At 36.8% G+C, this 18,756-nt stretch overlaps 1 long non-coding RNA gene across 1 annotated transcript; it reads left to right on the top strand.

Moving 5' to 3' along the window:
- The first annotated feature begins 2,354 nt into the window (after positions 1–2,354).
- LOC134275002 (uncharacterized) lies at positions 2,355–12,959 on the top strand. The gene is made up of 5 exons (XR_009993752.1): positions 2,355–2,398; positions 4,698–4,778; positions 6,971–7,080; positions 7,358–7,707; positions 10,356–12,959. It is a non-coding gene; the product is annotated as an uncharacterized LOC134275002 (long non-coding RNA).
- The last annotated feature ends 5,797 nt before the right edge of the window (positions 12,960–18,756 follow it).

Here is an 18,756-nt window from a genome sequence, read left to right as displayed (position 1 = left end):
AAACCTCCCATGTTACATATCATATGCAAGATATATAAAAATAAGTAGAATATTTTCTACCATTCTCTCATAAAAATATAATAGAGGAGGTGATTGGAGGAAACTATTACTAAATGTGTGAGAATCTATCCATTCAATCAATAAATAAGACGTACAAACATATAACCTCGGAAAACGTTTTATCCTCTCTCTCTCTCTCTCTCTCTCTCCACTTGGCAAAAAATAAAGGGGGGTTCCAACCCCGGAACCCCCCCCCCCCCCCTCTGGATCCGCCAATGTTAAGTCGTAAGTACGAGATAATAAGTCGTACCTTCGACATACTAAGTCGTTCGTACGACATTTATGTATATCTCGTACTTATGAGATACTAATTCGTACCTACGAGATACTATGTCGTACGGACGACATAATAAGTCTAGCGTACGACAGAATATTTTAAGATAAGGCAAATAAAAGCATTAGCATTTTCCTAACTGAAATTTTATTTTCTAGACCTGTATAGTATCAAATTATAGGGGTAAACTTGGCTCGTTGGGGCCTAGAAACGGTGTCAATTGCGTGGGCCTTTTTTTGACACTTGAAACTGTTAGAGGCGCTCCTGCACCATGGTGTTCCGGGCTTCCTTAAATGGCACAATTCCTAGTTTTGGCGCTGGGCGCTTTCTCCAGACCTGTATAGTATAATTCAGTGCCCTGGCGCCTAGAAACGGTGTCAATTGGGTCCTTTTTGACACTTGAAACCGTTAGAGGCGCTCTTGCGCCGTAGTGTTCCGGATTTCCCTAGGTGGCACAATTCCTAATTTTGGCGCTTGGCGCTTTCTCTAGACCTTTATAGTATCTGTAAGGTATCATATTATAGAGTAAATTTAGCGCCTTGGCGCCTAAAAACGGTGTCAATCGGGTCCTGTTTGACATTTGAAACTGTTAGAGGCGCTCTTGCACCGTAGTTATCCGGGCTCCCCTAAGTGGCACATTTCCTAGTTTGGGCGCTGGGCGCTTTCTCTAGACCGGTATAGTATCTCTATAGTATCAAATTATAGGGGTAAACTTGGCGCCCTGGCGCCTAGAAACGGTGTAAATTGGGTCCTTTTTGACACTCGAAACCGTTAGAGGCGCTCTTGCACCACAGTGTTTTTGGCTCCCCTAAATGGCAAAATTCCTAGTTTGGGCGCTGGGCGTTTTCTCTAAACCGGTATAATATCTGTATAATATCACGTGATAGGGGTAAACTTTGCGCCCTGGCGCCTAGAAACAGTGTCAATTGGGTCCTTTTAGACACTTGAAACAGTTAGAGGCGCTCTTGCACCATAGTGATCCGGACTTCCCTAAGTGGCACTATACCTAGTTTGGGTGCAAGGTGCTTTCTCTAGATCGATATATATAGTATCTGTATTATATCACATTATAGGGGTAAACTTTGCGCCCTGGCGCCTAGAAACGGTGTCAATTGGGTCCTTTTTGACACTTGAAACCGTTAGAGGCGCTCTTGTGCCACAGTGTTTTTGGCTCCCCTAGGTGGCACAATTCCTAATGTGGGCGCTTGGCACTTTCTCTAGACCTTTATAGTATCTGTAAAGTATCATATTATAGGGGTAAAATTAGCGCCCTGGCGCCTAGAAACGGTGTCAATTGGGTCCTTTTTCACCCTTGAAACCGTTAGAGGCGCTCTTGCGCCGTAGTGTTCTGGACTTCCCTAGGTGGCACAATTCCTAGTTTGGGCGCTTTTCGCTTTCTCTAGACCGGTATAGTATCTCTATAGTATCACATTCTATGGGTTTATTTGGCGCCCTGACGCCAAGAAACAGTGTCAAAAGGGTCGTTTTTGACACTTGAAACCGTAAGAGGCGCTCTTGCGCCACAGTGTTTTTGGCTCCCCTAAGTGGCACAATTCCTAGTTTAGGCGCAAGGCGCTTTCTCTAGACCTGTATAGTATCTGTATTATATCACATTATAGGGGTAAACTTGGCGCCTTGGTGCCTAGATACGGTGTAAATTGGGTCCTTTTGACACTTGAAACCGTTAGAGGCGCTCTTGCGCCGTAGTTATCCGGGCTCCCCTAAGTGGCACAATTCCTAGTTTAGGCGCAAGGCGCTTTCTCTAGACCTGTATAGTATTTCTGTAGTATCACATTACATGGGTAAATTTGGCGCTCTGGCGCCTAGAAACGGTGTCAATTGGGTCCTTTTATACACTTGAAACCGTTAGAAGCGCTCTTGCGCCGAAGTTATCCGGGCCCCCCTAAGTGGCACAATTCCTAGTTGGGGGGGCCATACTTTAATTAATTAATGGGTGTTTTTACATCGGGTTCGATAAACACTTAAATGTTATAAAAAATTTTCTTAGCTAGCTTGACTTTAGCCAACTCTTTTGATTTTTTGGAACTTATGAATTATGACAAGGTATAGATGAGCTATTTTTGTTTCAGAATTATGAAAAACCATCAATATTTTACGAAAAGTGTCTTCAATCGCAACTATCCGATTATTCATGACAGATCAGAACAGTTATAGATTGTAGCTTTATAGCATAACCCTTAATCATATGCATGAGAATGATATGTAAGAAAACATACATTTAGAAAGTGGATGTAGGCGAAAGCCCGTCCACTTATCTAAAAGAGAATAACTTTGTATATTGAAATACTTCACTGTTCAAAAGAAAAATTTTCTAATGTCTGACCTGCTGAGATGAAGATGTTAAAAAAGAAAAGCCTACATTAAAAGTGAATTACATATGTAATATCAATTAAGTAATGCAAATGAATCATCAGATTGAATTATCAGTTATTTCACAATTATTGACCTGTGTAGCAGTGTAGGCCAACATGAAGTTATAAGGACCTATGTCAAGTGATACTGACTCGCGGTGAAAGAAAATAGGAACTGTGTGAGAGGTCATGTTCATTTTTTTTCTCTGAGCTCAATATCACTTGACATGGGTCCTTATATAAACCACATTTTGACTAATATGTTGATGGTATGACCTTTAGGGTGAGCGCAGATACTTGTCCAGTTTTCATTTAGTTCAGACTTGCCAAACTGCACGTGACATTCGGTGCGTCGTTTGTATGTTGCTTTACCAAACCAAAGCCTGAACAGGGCTATAATTTCAATCAATTTATGACTATTTTTCTTCAACAAACAGATAAATTTATTAAATCAAGACAAGTTTATTATTCATTTAACTTTTGTTGTTATTCTCACCAGAACGTTGCTTTAGCGTTTGTTTACAAAGCGATGCATTGTGGATCAAAATTACTGTGTAAAAAATTTTATGGAATGAATGTGCAATAGTCCAAATTTTCTCTTCGCTCAGGCTTTGTCGTTAGAGCTCACTGCGCTAGCTATAATTGTATTGTTATATAATCACTCAAAGTTAATATTCTGAAGATGTTCTCACTGAACAGACTTGGCTGTCATTAGGTCAAAATTACCAAAAAAAAACATGCTTCTTATATTTGCTGTGCATAATATAATTATAACAGACACCAGATTCTACATAACTGTGGTGCAGGCAAACAATGAGCTGAGCAATATCATATTTTGCTGGTAAGCTATTGCATCAGTATCAGCCAATATATATTTTGTAAAAAAGACTTGTATGAACATGATGAACAATGAAATAGTATACACTTATTTTATGACTATGAGGTAAACAGTCAAACTGTTGTCCTGAGGTAGTGGGGAAGACCTTGGAAACTGTTGCCTGAGGCTGAAGGCCGAGGGCAACAGTTTCCCAGGTCTTCCCCACTACCGAAGAACAACAGTTTGACTGTTTTACCGAGTAGTCATTAAATAAGTGTTTTATTACCTAACTTGAATTAATTAATTAAATTGGAATAAAAACACGCAGAAAATCAATAAAGGGTTTTAAGAACTGTTTATTCATGTACTTGTCTATGAATTAGCTGAACACATAATATAAAGATTAAATTAATATTAAATAATTCAAAGTAATTCTTAATAAATTGATTGATTGATTGTTTGTGTGTTTTATTTAAGGAATGAAGCTAAATTCAACTTATGTTATCCGATATAACATAACTTGGGGCAGTTTACGCTTTATAAACTGTAGTTATTCATTCCTTATAATTTAATTTCAGTGTAGACAATGAGACAATATTTCTTCCGGAAAAGGTGTCAAATTGAGCATTATTTTAAAAGTAACGTTAAGCAGAGTAATACGTTTTTGACGTAGCTCATTGTGACTTAGGCAAGTTATGTTATACAAAATATTATATGTTCCTTTGAATGATTCAGCCAATGAAATTGCTTGATACAAGTGAAATTAAATTATTTCAATTTAATTAATTATAAAGCAGGTAAATAGTGATGTCGTGATCATCAAAAATCTTGAATATCACGATGATGCTTTGAACAGGCAACAGTTCATTCTGTGACCCGGCCAACAGTTCGACTTTTTCATGATCACGCAAAAACATTAAATAAACGTGAAACAGTTGAAAATGCCTGATAACAAATTATACAGTAGGTTAGGTAATAATGAATAAATATTGTTTGTGGCCCCCAATATTAGAGATGTAGAATGGTACAAACAAATCGATGCTCTTATGTTTTAAATTTTGTTTATTCAGATATTTCTCCCATCCTGGTAGTTGCTGTCAGATGCCTGATGCTAAATTAGATAATTAGTTTAAATTAGAATGCAATAGTACCTGAACATAATTTATCCTTTCAGAGAGAAGAAAACTGACTTTAAAAGAAAACCGGTGAGATTAAATCATATGAAATGTATGATGAATCAGGATGTGATCATTTGGTAAGTGGTAGTTAATTCAATCATGAATTGGAATGTATGACAATTGCATGAAAAGAAAAAAAAATGATTCAAAATTTAATAAAAAAAAAAAAGAAATTGAAATACTGAATTTTGGTTTACCAGCTGTGAGCTACAACAAGTTTTATGTAAAAGCTAGGGCTGAATCCATATGCCCCCTCAATGATATATGTGTATTGTTGTGATTGACATACATCAGTTATCTGATACATACAGTCAAACTTTGTTTAACTCGAACCTGAATTGAACAGGAAAGAACTTCGAGATCAATGAAAATAGGAAAATTAAATGCATATTTACTGATTCTTGCTGGTCAGTATTTGTTGACTTTAAGGAAACTCTAAACACTGCACACTAAAGAGCTATACTTATAGGGTAGTTTTATGCAGTTAGAGTGATCTGCCCTTAGATTTAAGATTTCTGCTCACAAATAGTCCTATGTCTTTTTGAACATTTTCCTGTGAAATGAGGCACATACAGTACCCTACTTATATTTATTTTGATAAGTTTGTAAATATATTTTTCATTAACAAAAAAAGTCAAAATTGACAAATTGAAAATTTGACAAACAATTCATGTTTTAAGAAGGGGTACATTGGCCACTCTTGTTGCCTAAAGGAGATGCATCCACTTTCAATATTGCATGTTAAGCTATACCCGGTGATTTATCAGTTTTAAGTGAATTTGTTTAAGACAGAAACATATCAAACAAGAGGCCCATGGGCCACATCGCTCACCTGAGTAACTTGGGTGATGCAGATCTTTACCAGATTCCCCCTCTTGCTATACCTATCATGCCCAACAACCCCCTTCCCTTTTTTATTTTAAAACTTTAGAATCTACACTACCCAAGGATGCTTCCACATAAGTTTCAGCTTTCCTGGCCCAGTGGTTCTAGAGAAGAAGATTTTTAAAGATTTGTTCTATATATTTCCATGTAAAACTTGGATTCCCTATTGTGGCCCCACCCTACCCCTGGGGGACATGATTTTATTAATTTAAAATCTACACTACCCAAGGATGCTTCCACATAAATTTCAGCTTTCCTGGCCCAGTGGTTTCTAAGAAGAAGATTTTTAAAGATTTGTTCTATATATTTCCATGTAAAACTTGGATACCCTATTGTGGCCCAGCCCTACCCCCAGGGGTCATGATTTGACCAGACTTGAATCTACACTACCTGAGCATGCTTCCATATAAATATGATGAATTATCCCGGCCCAGTGGTTATTGAGAAGAAGATTTTTAAAGATTTGTTCTATATATTTCCATGTAAAACTTGGATTCCCTATTGTGGCCCCACCCTACCCCTGGGGGTCATGATTTTAACAATTTAAAATCTACACTACCCAAGGATGCTTCCACATAAATTTCAGCTTTCCTGGCCCAGTGGTTTCTAAGAAGAAGATTTTTAAAGATTTCTATGTAAAACTTGGATTCCCTATTGTGGCCCCGCCCTACCCCCAGGGGTCATGATTTTAACAATTTAATATCTACACTACCCAAGGATGCTTCCACTTAAGTTTCAGCTTTCCTGGCCCAGTGGTTCTTGAGAAGAAGATTTTTTAGTGACCCCACCCTATTTTTGTCTTTTCTTGATTATCTCCCCTTGTAAGGGGACTTGGCCCTTCATTTTAACAAATTAAACTCCCCTTCACCCAAGGATGATTTGTACCAAGTTTGGTTAAAATTGGCTCATTGGTTCTTGAAAAGAAGTCGAAAATGTGAAAAGTTTACAGACGGACAGACGGACAGACGACAGACAAAATGTGATCAGAAAAGCTCACTTGAGCCTTCAGCTCAGGTGAGCTAAAAAGCATTTCAGACCAAAACGGGACTTCAACTGGAAGTACGGCATGTTGTGACAACATAGAGAGTCCCCTAAGATTGGTTTTTTTAGCTCACCTGAGCCGAAGGCTCAAGTGAGCTTTTCTGTTCAAATTTTGTCCGTTGTACGTCTAGCTGTCCATCCGTCCATCTGTCTGTCCGTCTGTCAGAAAAGGGAAGGGGGTAGTGGGGCATGATAGGTATAGCAAGAGGGGGAATCTGGTAAAGAACTGCATCACCCAAGTTACTCAGGTGAGCGATGTGGCCCATGGGCCTCTGGTTTTTTGGGTTGTTTTTTTTTTGTGTGTGTGTTCAGTTTGTTATATTTGAGCTTTTATATATTTTAGAGGCATTCACCAATGTCATTACTAATGACAAACAGGAGAAACGGAGACGGGAGAATGGAAAGACTGATCTTCACAGACAGCAGTCAAAACAAAGCAAAAGAAAGCGTTCAGTAAGTCTAATTTACTCAAAACTTTATGAAAAAGTGATCTTTTGGGGTTTATTTTTAAACTAATCGGCCTACGTTTCAAAGATATTTGTTAATTAATAGTCTTCTTTCATCATGTATAGCAGAGTTGTAGAGGAATTCAATATTCTTTGAAATTTATGATATTTTGTGTCAATGGGTATTTCTACAAAACTAAGGTCACATAGTTCATTATCATTTATACTTGTACAGATATGTTTTTAAAAAGTCTGTATGATTAACTATGCGCTTTTTCCCTCAGAAACTGGAAAGAAGAAAGAAGGCTGTGGAACATCTTAAGTTATCTAGAGGAGTCATGGACCCCAACATCTAAAAAGAACTTGACGGAGTGCCTTCAGTTGGACATAACTTCACCCGAGAAGACTGATGACGAAAACTCAACAAAGTGGGTCAGGCTCCCATTTTCCTGGAAAACAACCAGACTGTGCAAGGGAAAAGAGGCACTGGACAAGGCATATAGACACAAGGTCCTGAAGACCGAATCTGCAGATGCCAGTTGGTATTTGTAAGGGATGGTAGAGAGGACACAACAACACCTCCTCCTGAGAAGTGTCCAGTTTGGGCCATTTCCAGGGACTACTCCTCATAGAGGTAATTAATTTTCTCAGATACTTATTAGCTCTTCTGAGCCAAAGGCTCAAAGAACTAATGCTATGGCCATTTGTGCGGTGTGCGTCGTGCGGTGTGCATTAACTTTTTAGAATATGGGCCATAACTCAAGAACCCCTTGGCCAATCATTTTCAAATTTGTCACAGGGTATCCTTGGCCCAAGGTCTACCATTTATACTAAAACTAAGGGTAGGACCCTAAAACAAGGGGAGATAATCACGAAAATAAAATAAGAAAAACTGGTTGCTAAAAAAATCTTCTTCTCCAGAACCACCGGGCAGATTTTCACCAAACTTACATACAAGGGTCGGGATATTTTGAAGATTAAAAATTGTTCAAGGCATGACCCTGGGGCAAAGGGTGTGGTCTGAATGTCACTTCAAAGTTGACCAAAATTTACAGTTTATAAAAATGTTGATATTTTGCTTACTATAAAGACTAGGATCATCAAATCTTGTAAGTTGATGCATCTCAGGACTTGACATCATGTTAATACAAAAGTAGGTCACGGTGACCTACTTTATAAATTTTACGGGCTTTTGTTTTGAAATTAATTGGTAGGCATATTTTGGACACTTTAAGGCCTATGATCATAAAACTTGGTCAGATGGTGCATCTTGGGTCCTCAAACAACATCAACTTAAAAGTAGGTCATCGTGACCTACTTCTTAAATTTTATGGCTATACTTTTCTAAAACATTTAATCCCATTATTTCAGACACTGAAAGGTTTAGAATCACCAAATCTTGTAAGTTGATGCATCTTGGGGCTTTAAAACATATTTATTAAAAAGTAGGTCACTGTGACCTACTTTTTGAACTTTGCAGGCATTTGTTTTCAAATTGTTTAAAAGACATATTTTGAATACTGTTAGACCTATGATCATCAAATTTTGTCAGTTGATGCATCTTTGGTTTTCAAAGCAAGTCGACCAAAAAGTAGGTCATGGTGACCTACTTTTGACATTTTATGGCTAGATTTAAATATCTTGGGTATCTATTGGCTTAGACTTGTCAAACTTTGTCAGTTGATGTATCTTGGGTTTTCGGAAATCATTGACAAAAAACTATTTTTGACATTTTCTGGCTAGATTTATGTATCTCAAGTACTTATTGGCTTAGAAACATGAAACTTTGTCAGTTGATGCCTCTTGGGTTTTCGGAGATCATGGACCAAAAAGTAAGTCACAGTGACCTACTTTTGACATTTTATGGCTTTATTAAAATATCTCAGGTACTTATTGGGTTAGAATCATCAAACTTTGTCATTTGACGCATATTGGGTTTTCGAAGCATGTCGACCAAAATGTAGGTCACAGTGACCTACTTTCGAATATCTCAGGTACTGATTGGCTTAGAATCATCAAACTTTGTCAGTAGATGCATCTTGGGTTTTTGGAAAATGTTGACCAAAAAATTGGTCTCCATGACCTACTTTTGACATTTTATGGCTATATTTATGTACCTCAGGTACTTACTGGTTTAGAATCATCAAACATTGTCAATTGAAGCATTTTGGGTTTTCCGAGAATGATGAGCAAAAAATAGGTCACAGTGACCTACTTGTGACATTTATTGCTATATTTAAGTATTCTAGGGTACATATTGGCTTAGAATTGTCAAACTATGTCAGTTGATGCACCTTGGGTATTCGGAGAATGCTGACCAATAAGTAGGTCACTGTGACCCACTTTTGAATATCTCAAGTACTTACTGGCTTAGAATCATCAATCTTTTTCAATTAATGCATCTTGTGTACTCAGAAAATTTAAATCAAAAAGTAGATCACCATGACCTTCTTATAGTATTTTATACTTACATTTAAATATCTTCAGTCTTAACTGGGTAAGAATCATCAAACTTTGTCAGATGATGCATCTTTGGTCTTAGGATAGGTTGTAAAATTTATCAGAAGAGCGATTCAAGGCCCCTGGGCCTCTTGTTTATCTTTACCTTTCTTATTATTGTGTCAAACTTTTATAAATTCATTTAACTTCCCTTTTTAAGTGAACAAAAAGATCAATACCATTTGAAATATTAAGGATGTGTTATTTTTTGCTTGCAAATACTGAAGTCTGATTATATTGAACCATTTTCTATGGCCTTCTTTTGATAAGTTTTCTGATAGTGTAGGGTCTTCTTGTCTAACCAATTGTGTACTATTATTACAAGAAAAGGAGCAACATCAAACAATAGTAGGGTAAAATACACAATTTGACCTCTTTTTGGAAATTATGCCTGTACATCCTTAAATAATTTGTAGATCACGACACATCTTATCTTTGAATCTGAGAGAATCTGATTTGGGAATTAACATATCAGATGTTTTTATAATAACTCATATCCTTATGACCAGAAAACTTGGTTTTTTGATGGAGAGAAGAATTACTTTACAATCATTTTAATTTGTGGGGGTCTATGTTTGTGGGTTAGTGAAATTTTGTTGGTTCTGGGGAATGTAATTTTGTAAGTAATTTGTATATTCAGAAGATTAACTGAACACAACTTTTCTGTTGAAGATTTTCTTCCCAACTTCCTTAGAAGGACAGCTTATTCAATGAATGGGATGTATTATAAACACCAAAATATCACTTCAGCTAAATTTTAACTATTTTTTTTATTCCTTGTAGGTCAAACGAGGTTTCAGCTATCAAAAGAATACAAGAAAAAGAACTTTTTAATTCTGTGGTTGGGGATTTCCAGATGTAAATATTGATAGTTGTTTTGTTTTTTTTTAATGTACCTGTAATCAACAGTTCAGGGTATATAGTTTTTCATTGTTGGTCTGTCTGTCTGCAGAAGTGTAAACCAGGCCTAAAGCTTTTGAGTGGATGGGGCGACTGATTTCACAGATGTATTCTTAGTGACCAGACTTGTTGACCTCCTTACATGGACCTTTGAGTTTCAACCACTTTAACAAAAAAATTAAACTGTATTCTTGGCCACAACTTTCAAATAGTTGATGCTAGAGCTTTCACTTTTGCATTCCATTTGACAAGACTTTCAACAGGTATAAATATTTTTTTGACATTGACCTTCAAGTTGGACTCACTTTTAAAATATTTTAACCTTGGACAGAACTTTTGAAAAGCAAGTACTAAGGCTTTCATATTTCGACGGTGACAAAACCTTTCTCTCGATACCAACATTTTTTACCTTGACCTTTGACTTGCAAATGAGAAACTACAACACACACAATAAGCTGTCATTTCGGGGCATCAGTGTTTCACAAACACATTTTTAAATCAACAAGCAAATTCAAAGAATTGTGGTCCCCCGCTTTCAGTGTCTTTTGGGTGAGATGTCATTTTTTATGACATTTTGCGTATAATATGAACGCCCTATCATAAGTCATCTATTTAGAAATTATCACTGAACTCCAAGATCAAGGTCAAAGGGTTAACATTCTTGTATCCAATGAAAAGTCTTCTCAAAAGGATTACATGAAGTATGAAAGCCTTAGCCCTTACCATTCAAAAGTTATGGTCAACCTTAAAGTTTTCTCATAAGTACTAAAAATCTCCAAGGTCAAGGTCAAAAGGTCAAGGTTGTTGGTATCAAATGAAAGGTCTTGCCACAAAGAATACATATGTGAAGTATGAAAGTTCTGGTATCTACTGTTCAAAAGTTGTGGCCAAGGTCAAAGTTTTTGAAAAGTAGGTCAAATTCCAAGGTCAAGGTCCAAAAGGCAAAGTTCTTGGCATTCAATGAAAGGTCTTCTCACAAGAATTATATATGTGAAGTATGAAAGCCCTTGTCCTTACCATTCTAAACTTATGGATAAGGTTAAAGTTTTCTTATAAGTACGAAAACATCCTAGGTAAAGGTCAAAAGGTCAAAGTTGTTGGTATCCAATAAAAGGTCTTCCTACAAAGAATACATATGTGAAATATGAAAGTCCTAGTACCTACCATTCAAAAGTTATGGCCAAAGTCAAAGTTTGGAATTTTTGTGTAAAATTGGGTCAAACTCCAAGGTCAAGGTCAAAAGATCGAATTTGATGGTACCCAAAGAAAGGTCTTGTCTTAAGGAATACACATATGAAATATGAAAGTCATGGCTCCACTAAATCAAAAGTTATGGGCAAGGTTAAAGTTTTTGTGATGGATGGACAGCTAGACAGACGGACAGACGAATGAGATTTAATATCCCCTTGCTTTCCCGAAAGCAAGGGACAATTATTAACAGCTCTTAAGCTGTTCAAGCAGTAGAATACAGTAGAATTCAGAGGTTATATTTTGTCAATACCTCAAGAATCGGATTCTATGATTATGAAAGTAAATTTCTGTTTTTCATTTATATTCATCTTTTGATAGTCGATGTTATACCTTAATTCTAATGCCCTGTTCACACGATGAGTTTAATTCGCAGTAAATTAATGCGAAGTAAACAAATGCGAATCAAACTAATGAGAATTAAATTGCATTCACACAACAGCTAATGCGAAGTTTAACTAATGCGAATTAAAATTCTACTTCTACTGCCAGGCGTCAGTAAGGCTATTATGACGTCATTTGCAAATCACGTCACCTAATGCAGGAGCAGCTGCATTTGACATAATATTACAGTGTCTGTATACACATTTTAGAAATTAACACAATTTTCCTTAGTTTTTACTCAAAAATAGCACTAATACTTCAATTTGACCACTGACATGTGGCATTTGACCTAATTTTGCCATTACGCATGCCTCAAAATTTAATTCGAATCAGCTTCGCGTAGCGTTCACATGGAGCTAATGCGAAGTAATTTAATGTGCAGTAAACTATTCGAATTAAACTAATTTGTATTGAAATCTCCATGTGAACGCTATGCAAAGCTAATTTGCAGTAACTTTATGTTTAATTCGAATTAAACTCTCCGTGTGAACAGGGCATAAATATCAATAGTCACTAATTTGGTTTTCATGTATAAAATATTTATATGATAGTAGCTAAAGCACCTGGCCATGTTTGTATTTTTGTTTTACATACAGATGCAGTGTTGATGTTTTGATATATTTTTGTAAAAATTGTTATGCTTTTTCATAGATTTATTTTTTATAATACTGTAGTAACTTAATTGAGTCCCTGAATGTCAATAGTCACTAATTTGGTTTTGATTTATAAAATATTGTATTTTTTATAAATATAGTAACTAAAAACAAGTCATGATTTTTTTTATGTTGTACATATACAATGTTGATGCTTTGATATATCTTTAAAATTTGTTATACTTTTTCATAGATTTATTTTGTTCGCATAATACTTATTAAGTAACTGAATTGAGTAACTTAAATTTTTCTTTGTTGTGAATTAGAATAGATAGTATTATTAATATAATTTCTGAGAATACAAATGTCATCATATTTGAAATTTGTTTTGCTGTTTACTATATCCTCTAGTTCACTCATCAATATTCAATAACAAATGTACCCAACCGGAGAAACTTGAAGATTCTCATAAGCTAATTCCAGTATGAGAATTTTAAGAAAATTCATCAAGAAAGAAAATAAATCCATTTAAATTCCATCAAGGGAAACCCCAAGATTCCTGATAAGTTTCCATGATACGGAAACTACTACCTTTCAATTCCCTTAGGTTTCCAACCTATGGAAACTCAAGTTTTACTACCGGTATATGAATCCAAACAGTTTCCTAATCATGGAATCTTTAAGATTCCCGACTAGTTTCCCATCCATTGAAACTACTATGTTCCAATTCCATAAGGTATCCCGAGACACAGAGGTCAGTGGAATCTTCAGGTTTCTTATGGTATCCAAATGGTTTTCAAAACATGGAATTCTTGAGATTCCTGACTAGTTTCCCATCCACAGAAACACCCTACGCTCTTATTCCATTAGGTATCCCGATACACGGAAACCAGTGGAATCTTTAAGATTCCCATACGGGAAACTTAGAGAATCAAGGGAAACCTTGCTATTCCACTGGATTCCAAGTCACGGGATACCTAATGGAATCCGAGTGTAGGGTGTTTTCGTTGCACGGAATCAAGGGGGAATAATCCAGTATCCTGCATGGAAACCACAAGGAACCATAATGTAATCTTGACACGTTCCTCGGCCTTTATATGAGCCTTTGGGCCAGGAAAGACGAAACTGTGGAATCATCCTCAGTGAGTGAAGATTCAAGCTTGTTCAGTTTCCATAAGGTTTCCAACAATGGGAAACTGGTTTTTTCACTCAGTACTGAGTACTACAAGACAAGTAAGAGACGAATATCCTAGGCTGTTGATACAGTCTACGGAGTACTACAAGACAGGAAGGAGACCAGTACCCTAAGCTATTGATACGGTCTACCAAGTACTACAAGATTGGTAAGAGACCAGTACCCTAGGCTATTGATAGGATCTACCAAGTACTTCAAGACAGGTAAGAAAACAGTACCCCAGGCAATCGATACAGTCCACTGAGTACTACAAGACAGGTAAAAGTCTAGTACGCTAGATTATTGATAAAGTCTACCAAGTACTACAAGACTTGTAAGAATCCAGTACGATAGGCTATTGATACAGTCTACTGAGTACTACAAAACTGGTAAGAGACCAGTGCTGTAGGCTATTGATATGGTCTACGGAATACTAGTCCAGTACCCTAGGCTTTTGATACGGTCTTCCCAGTACTAAAAGACTGGTGAGAGACCAGTACCCTAGGGTATTAATATGGTCTACCGAGTACTACAAGACAGGTAAGAGAACAGTACCTTAGGCAATTGATATGGTCCACAGAGTTCTACAAGACAGGTAAAAGTCTAGTACGCTAGATTATTGATATGGTCTACTGAGTACTAAAAGACAAGTACGAGTCCAGTTCCCTAGGCTTTTGATACGGTCTACCCAGTGTTACAAGACAGGTAAGAGTCCAGTACCCTAGGCCATTGATACGGTCTATCGAGTACTACAAGACTGGAAGGAGACCAGTACCCTAGGCTATTGATACAGTCTACTGAGTACTGGTAAGAAACCAGTGCCCTAGGCTATTGATACGGTCTACCAAGTACTTCAAGACTGGAAAGAGACCAGTACCCTAGGCTATTGATATGGTCTACCGAGTACTACAAGACAGGTAAGAGAACAGTACCCTAGGCTATTGATACTGTCCACCGAGTACAACAAGAAAGGTAAAAGTCCAGTATGCCAGATTATTGATATGGTCTAATGAGTACTACAAGACATGTAAGAATCCAATACCATAGGCTATTGATACAGTCTACTGAGTACTGCAAGACAGGTTGGAGACCAGTACCCTAGACCATTGATATGGTGTACTGTGTATTACAAGACAGGTAAAAGTCCAGTACCCCAGGCTATTGATACGGTCTACCGAGTACTACAAGACAGGAACTAAGAGTCCAGTACCTTAGGCCATTGATACGGTCCACCAAGTACTACAAGACAGGTAAAAGTTAAGTACCCTTGACTTTTGATATCATCTACCGAGTACTAAAAGACTTGTTAGAATCCAGTACAATAGGCTATTGATACTGTCTACTGAGTACTAAAAAACTACTAGGAAACCAGTACCCTAAGGTATTGATACGGTCTACCGAGTACTCCAAGACATGTAGGAATCCAGTACTATAGGCTATTGATACGGTCTACTGAGTACTACAAACCTGGTAAAATACCTATACCTTAGGCTATTGATACGGTCAATTGAGCACTACAGAACAGGTAAAAATCCAGTACAATAGCCTATTGATATGGTCTACTGAGTACTAAAAGACAAGTAGGAGTCCAGTACCCTAGGCTTTTGATCGGTCTACCCTGTACTACAAGACTGGCAACAGACCAGTACCCAAGGTTTTTGCTATGGTCTACTGAGTACTACAAGACAGGTACTAAGATCCAGTACCCTAGGCCATTGTATGATAAGGTCTACCGAGTACTACAAGACTGGTAAGAATCAAGTACCCTCGGCTATTGAAACAGTACTGAGAACTACAAAACTGGTAAAAGACCAGTACCCTAGGCTATTGATACGGTCTTGCAAGTTCTACAAGACAGGTAGAAGACCAGTACCCTAGGTCATTTATATGGTCTACTAAGTACTACAGAACAGGTAAGAAACCAGTACCCTTAGTTAATTATACGGTCTACCAAGTACTACAAGATAGGTAAAAGTCCAGTACCCTAGGCTATTGATATGGTCTACCGAAACTACAAGACAGGAACTAAGAGTCCAGTACCTGAGGCCATTGATAAGGTCCACCAAGAACTACAAGATAGGTAAAAATAAGTACCCTAAACTATTGATATCATCTACCAAGTACTAAAAGACTTGTTAGAATCCAATATGATAGGCTATTGATACAATATACTAAGTACTAAAAAAAGTAGGAGACCAGTACCCTTGGCTATTGATACGATCTACCGAGTACTACAAGACTTGTAAGAATCCAGTACGATAGGCTATTGATACGGTCTACTGAGTACTACAAAACTTGTAAGAGAAGAGTACTCTAGGCTATTGATAGGGTCTACCAAGCAGTACACAACAGGTAAAAGTCCAGTACAAAAGGCTATTGATACAGTCTACTGAGTACTACAAGACAAGTAGGAGTCCAGTACCCTAGGCTTTTAATTCAGTCTACCCAGTACTACAAGACTGGTAAGAGACCAGTACCCTAAGCTATTGATTTGGTTCACCGAGTACTTCAAAACAGGTACTAAGAGTCCAGTAACTTAGGCCATTGCATGATACGGTCTACCGAGTACTACAAGACTTGTAAGAATCCAGTACCATAGGCTATTGTTACAGTCTGCTGTGTACTTCAAAACTGGTAAGAGACCAGTAACTTAGGTTATTGATATGATCTACGGAGTACTACAAGACTGGTAAGAGACCAATACCTTAGGCTATTGATACGAACTACCGAGTACTATAAGATAGGTAAGAGACCAGTACCCTAGGCTATTGATACAGTCTTCTGAGTACTACAAGACAGGTAAGGGAACAGTACCCTAGGCAATTGATACAGTCCACCGAGTACAACAAGACAGGTAAAAGTCTAGTACCCTAGGCCATTGTATGATACGGTCTACTGAGTACCACAAGACTTGTAAGAATCAAGTACCCTAGGCTATTGATACAGTACTGAGAACTAAAACTGGTAAGAGACCAGTACCGTAAGCTATTGATACGGTCTTGCGAGTACTACAGGACAGGTAAAAGTCCAGTACCCTTGGCTATTGATACGGTTTTCTGAGTACTACAAGACAGGTACATTGTACTAAGAGTGCAGTACCCTGGGTCATTGTATGATACAGTCTACCGAATACTACAAGACTTGTAAGAATCCAGTACCTTAGGCTATTGATACAGTCTACTGAGTACTACAAATCTGGTAAGGGACAGTTTCCTAGGATATTGATACGGTCTACCGAGTACTCCAGGACAAGAAAAAGTCCAGAACCTTTGGCTTTTGATACGGTCTACTGAGTACTATAAGACAGATACAGTAGGAGACCAGTACCTTAGGCTATTAATAGGGTATATCGAGTACTGGACATTTGCGAAATAGCGTACAGCGAACAGCGGACTTCAGACATCTAAAGGCGGACTTTTCTAAGGGAGCGATTTAAAAACTTGAAAAATGTAAATTAATAACAAATCATCTGAAAATGTACAAGCCTCTGATAGCTATGAAAAAATTAAATCGAATAATTTTGAAATTCGTATTTTGACTGGTTTAATTAGAAAGTTTGCAAAGAATTTATTCGTGAACATTAAACTGTCTCGAAATAACATAAAATAATATTTTTGTATGCATTATTAAATTGAATAGTATCAAATATGAACTACAAACAACTACATGTACAATCTTAGAAATTGAATTGTACAGACATTATATTTCAACTTCACATTAATTAATTTGTTTCTAATTTGCAAACTGAAAGTACAACTTCTGATCAATGTGATATACTGTAAATAAACCTTTTTAAATAAGGGATGTTTTACGCCCTGCATGCACAAATTTGGGTCATATTATACTTTTCAATTCCCATTTGCTATGCAATTTGTCGTTGGAAGATGAACTGAGTAGAAAGCATGAATTTTGTCAAAACTTTAATTTATATTTTACTGTATAAAACTTATACTAAATTAGCCTATTTTAAATATAATGGACAATTAAGATACCAAGTTTAATGACACGTAAAAGCTGTCTTTCAAAGATAAAAAAATGTTTTTTTCTGTTCGTTTGTTTGCTTGTTTTTTACTTTTTTTTTGAATATTGAAAAAAAGAAATATTCAAAGTACTTCAAGCTTAATGTTTCCAGTTACTGTAAACCAACTTTTATTCGCTTGCGAGACATTTTCGCGAAGTTCACGAGAACCTTTTCATCGCGAATATTCCTCGCCGTGAACCGGTCCCTAAAGTCTGTGTGTTAATTAATAACAGATCTAAAATCGACTTGATCGCGAAAATTGATTGTCGCGTACTAGTTTACCGCTGTTTAATCGCAAAATAAAGTCTTTGCGAATTAAAGTTGGTTAACATATAGTCGTTAGATATATAAAATATGTACTGAAGAGACACTATCGATTTTGATTTTTTTTTTTGGAGGGGGGGGGGGGGGGCTGTTGAGGTACAATTTCCCTGAAATTTTTTTTTGACAAATCAAAAAAGGAAAATATATTCAAAACTCGAAAATTCCATTCTCAGGGAGGAGAGTGTATTTACGAAAGGGTGTGTGTATGTTAATTTCTCTCTTTTAGATACATTTGCATATTAAGATAGTTTCACTAACTATACAAGTACTGTACCAAAAAGTGTGTGCTTGTGAGAAGGTGGGATCAACTGGCTTTTTAATTAACGTATTGTACCCTGATTTTATTAAGCCAAATTAGAGTTTGAGTTCTGATACTAAGTCTGTATATAAGCCTTGCTTATTGAAATGAATTGAACCAGGTAATTGAAATTGGTATGAATCTAAGAAAGCAGAGAAGATCAGGAATCTGCATCATGTTTCCAGCTAAGTCAAATGTACATTACTCTTTATTTATTTCAAATTCGATATACATTTGTACAT

Source organism: Saccostrea cucullata, unplaced genomic scaffold (genome assembly GCF_032062105.1).
Source record: "Saccostrea cucullata isolate Sc308-1 unplaced genomic scaffold, CSIRO_AGI_Scuc_v1 ctg1981, whole genome shotgun sequence".
In the NCBI taxonomy this organism is placed as follows: Eukaryota; Metazoa; Mollusca; class Bivalvia; order Ostreida; family Ostreidae; genus Saccostrea; species Saccostrea cuccullata.
The sequence above is the reverse complement of the archived record's forward strand: the minus strand, read 5'-3'. Positions and strand labels throughout refer to the sequence as shown.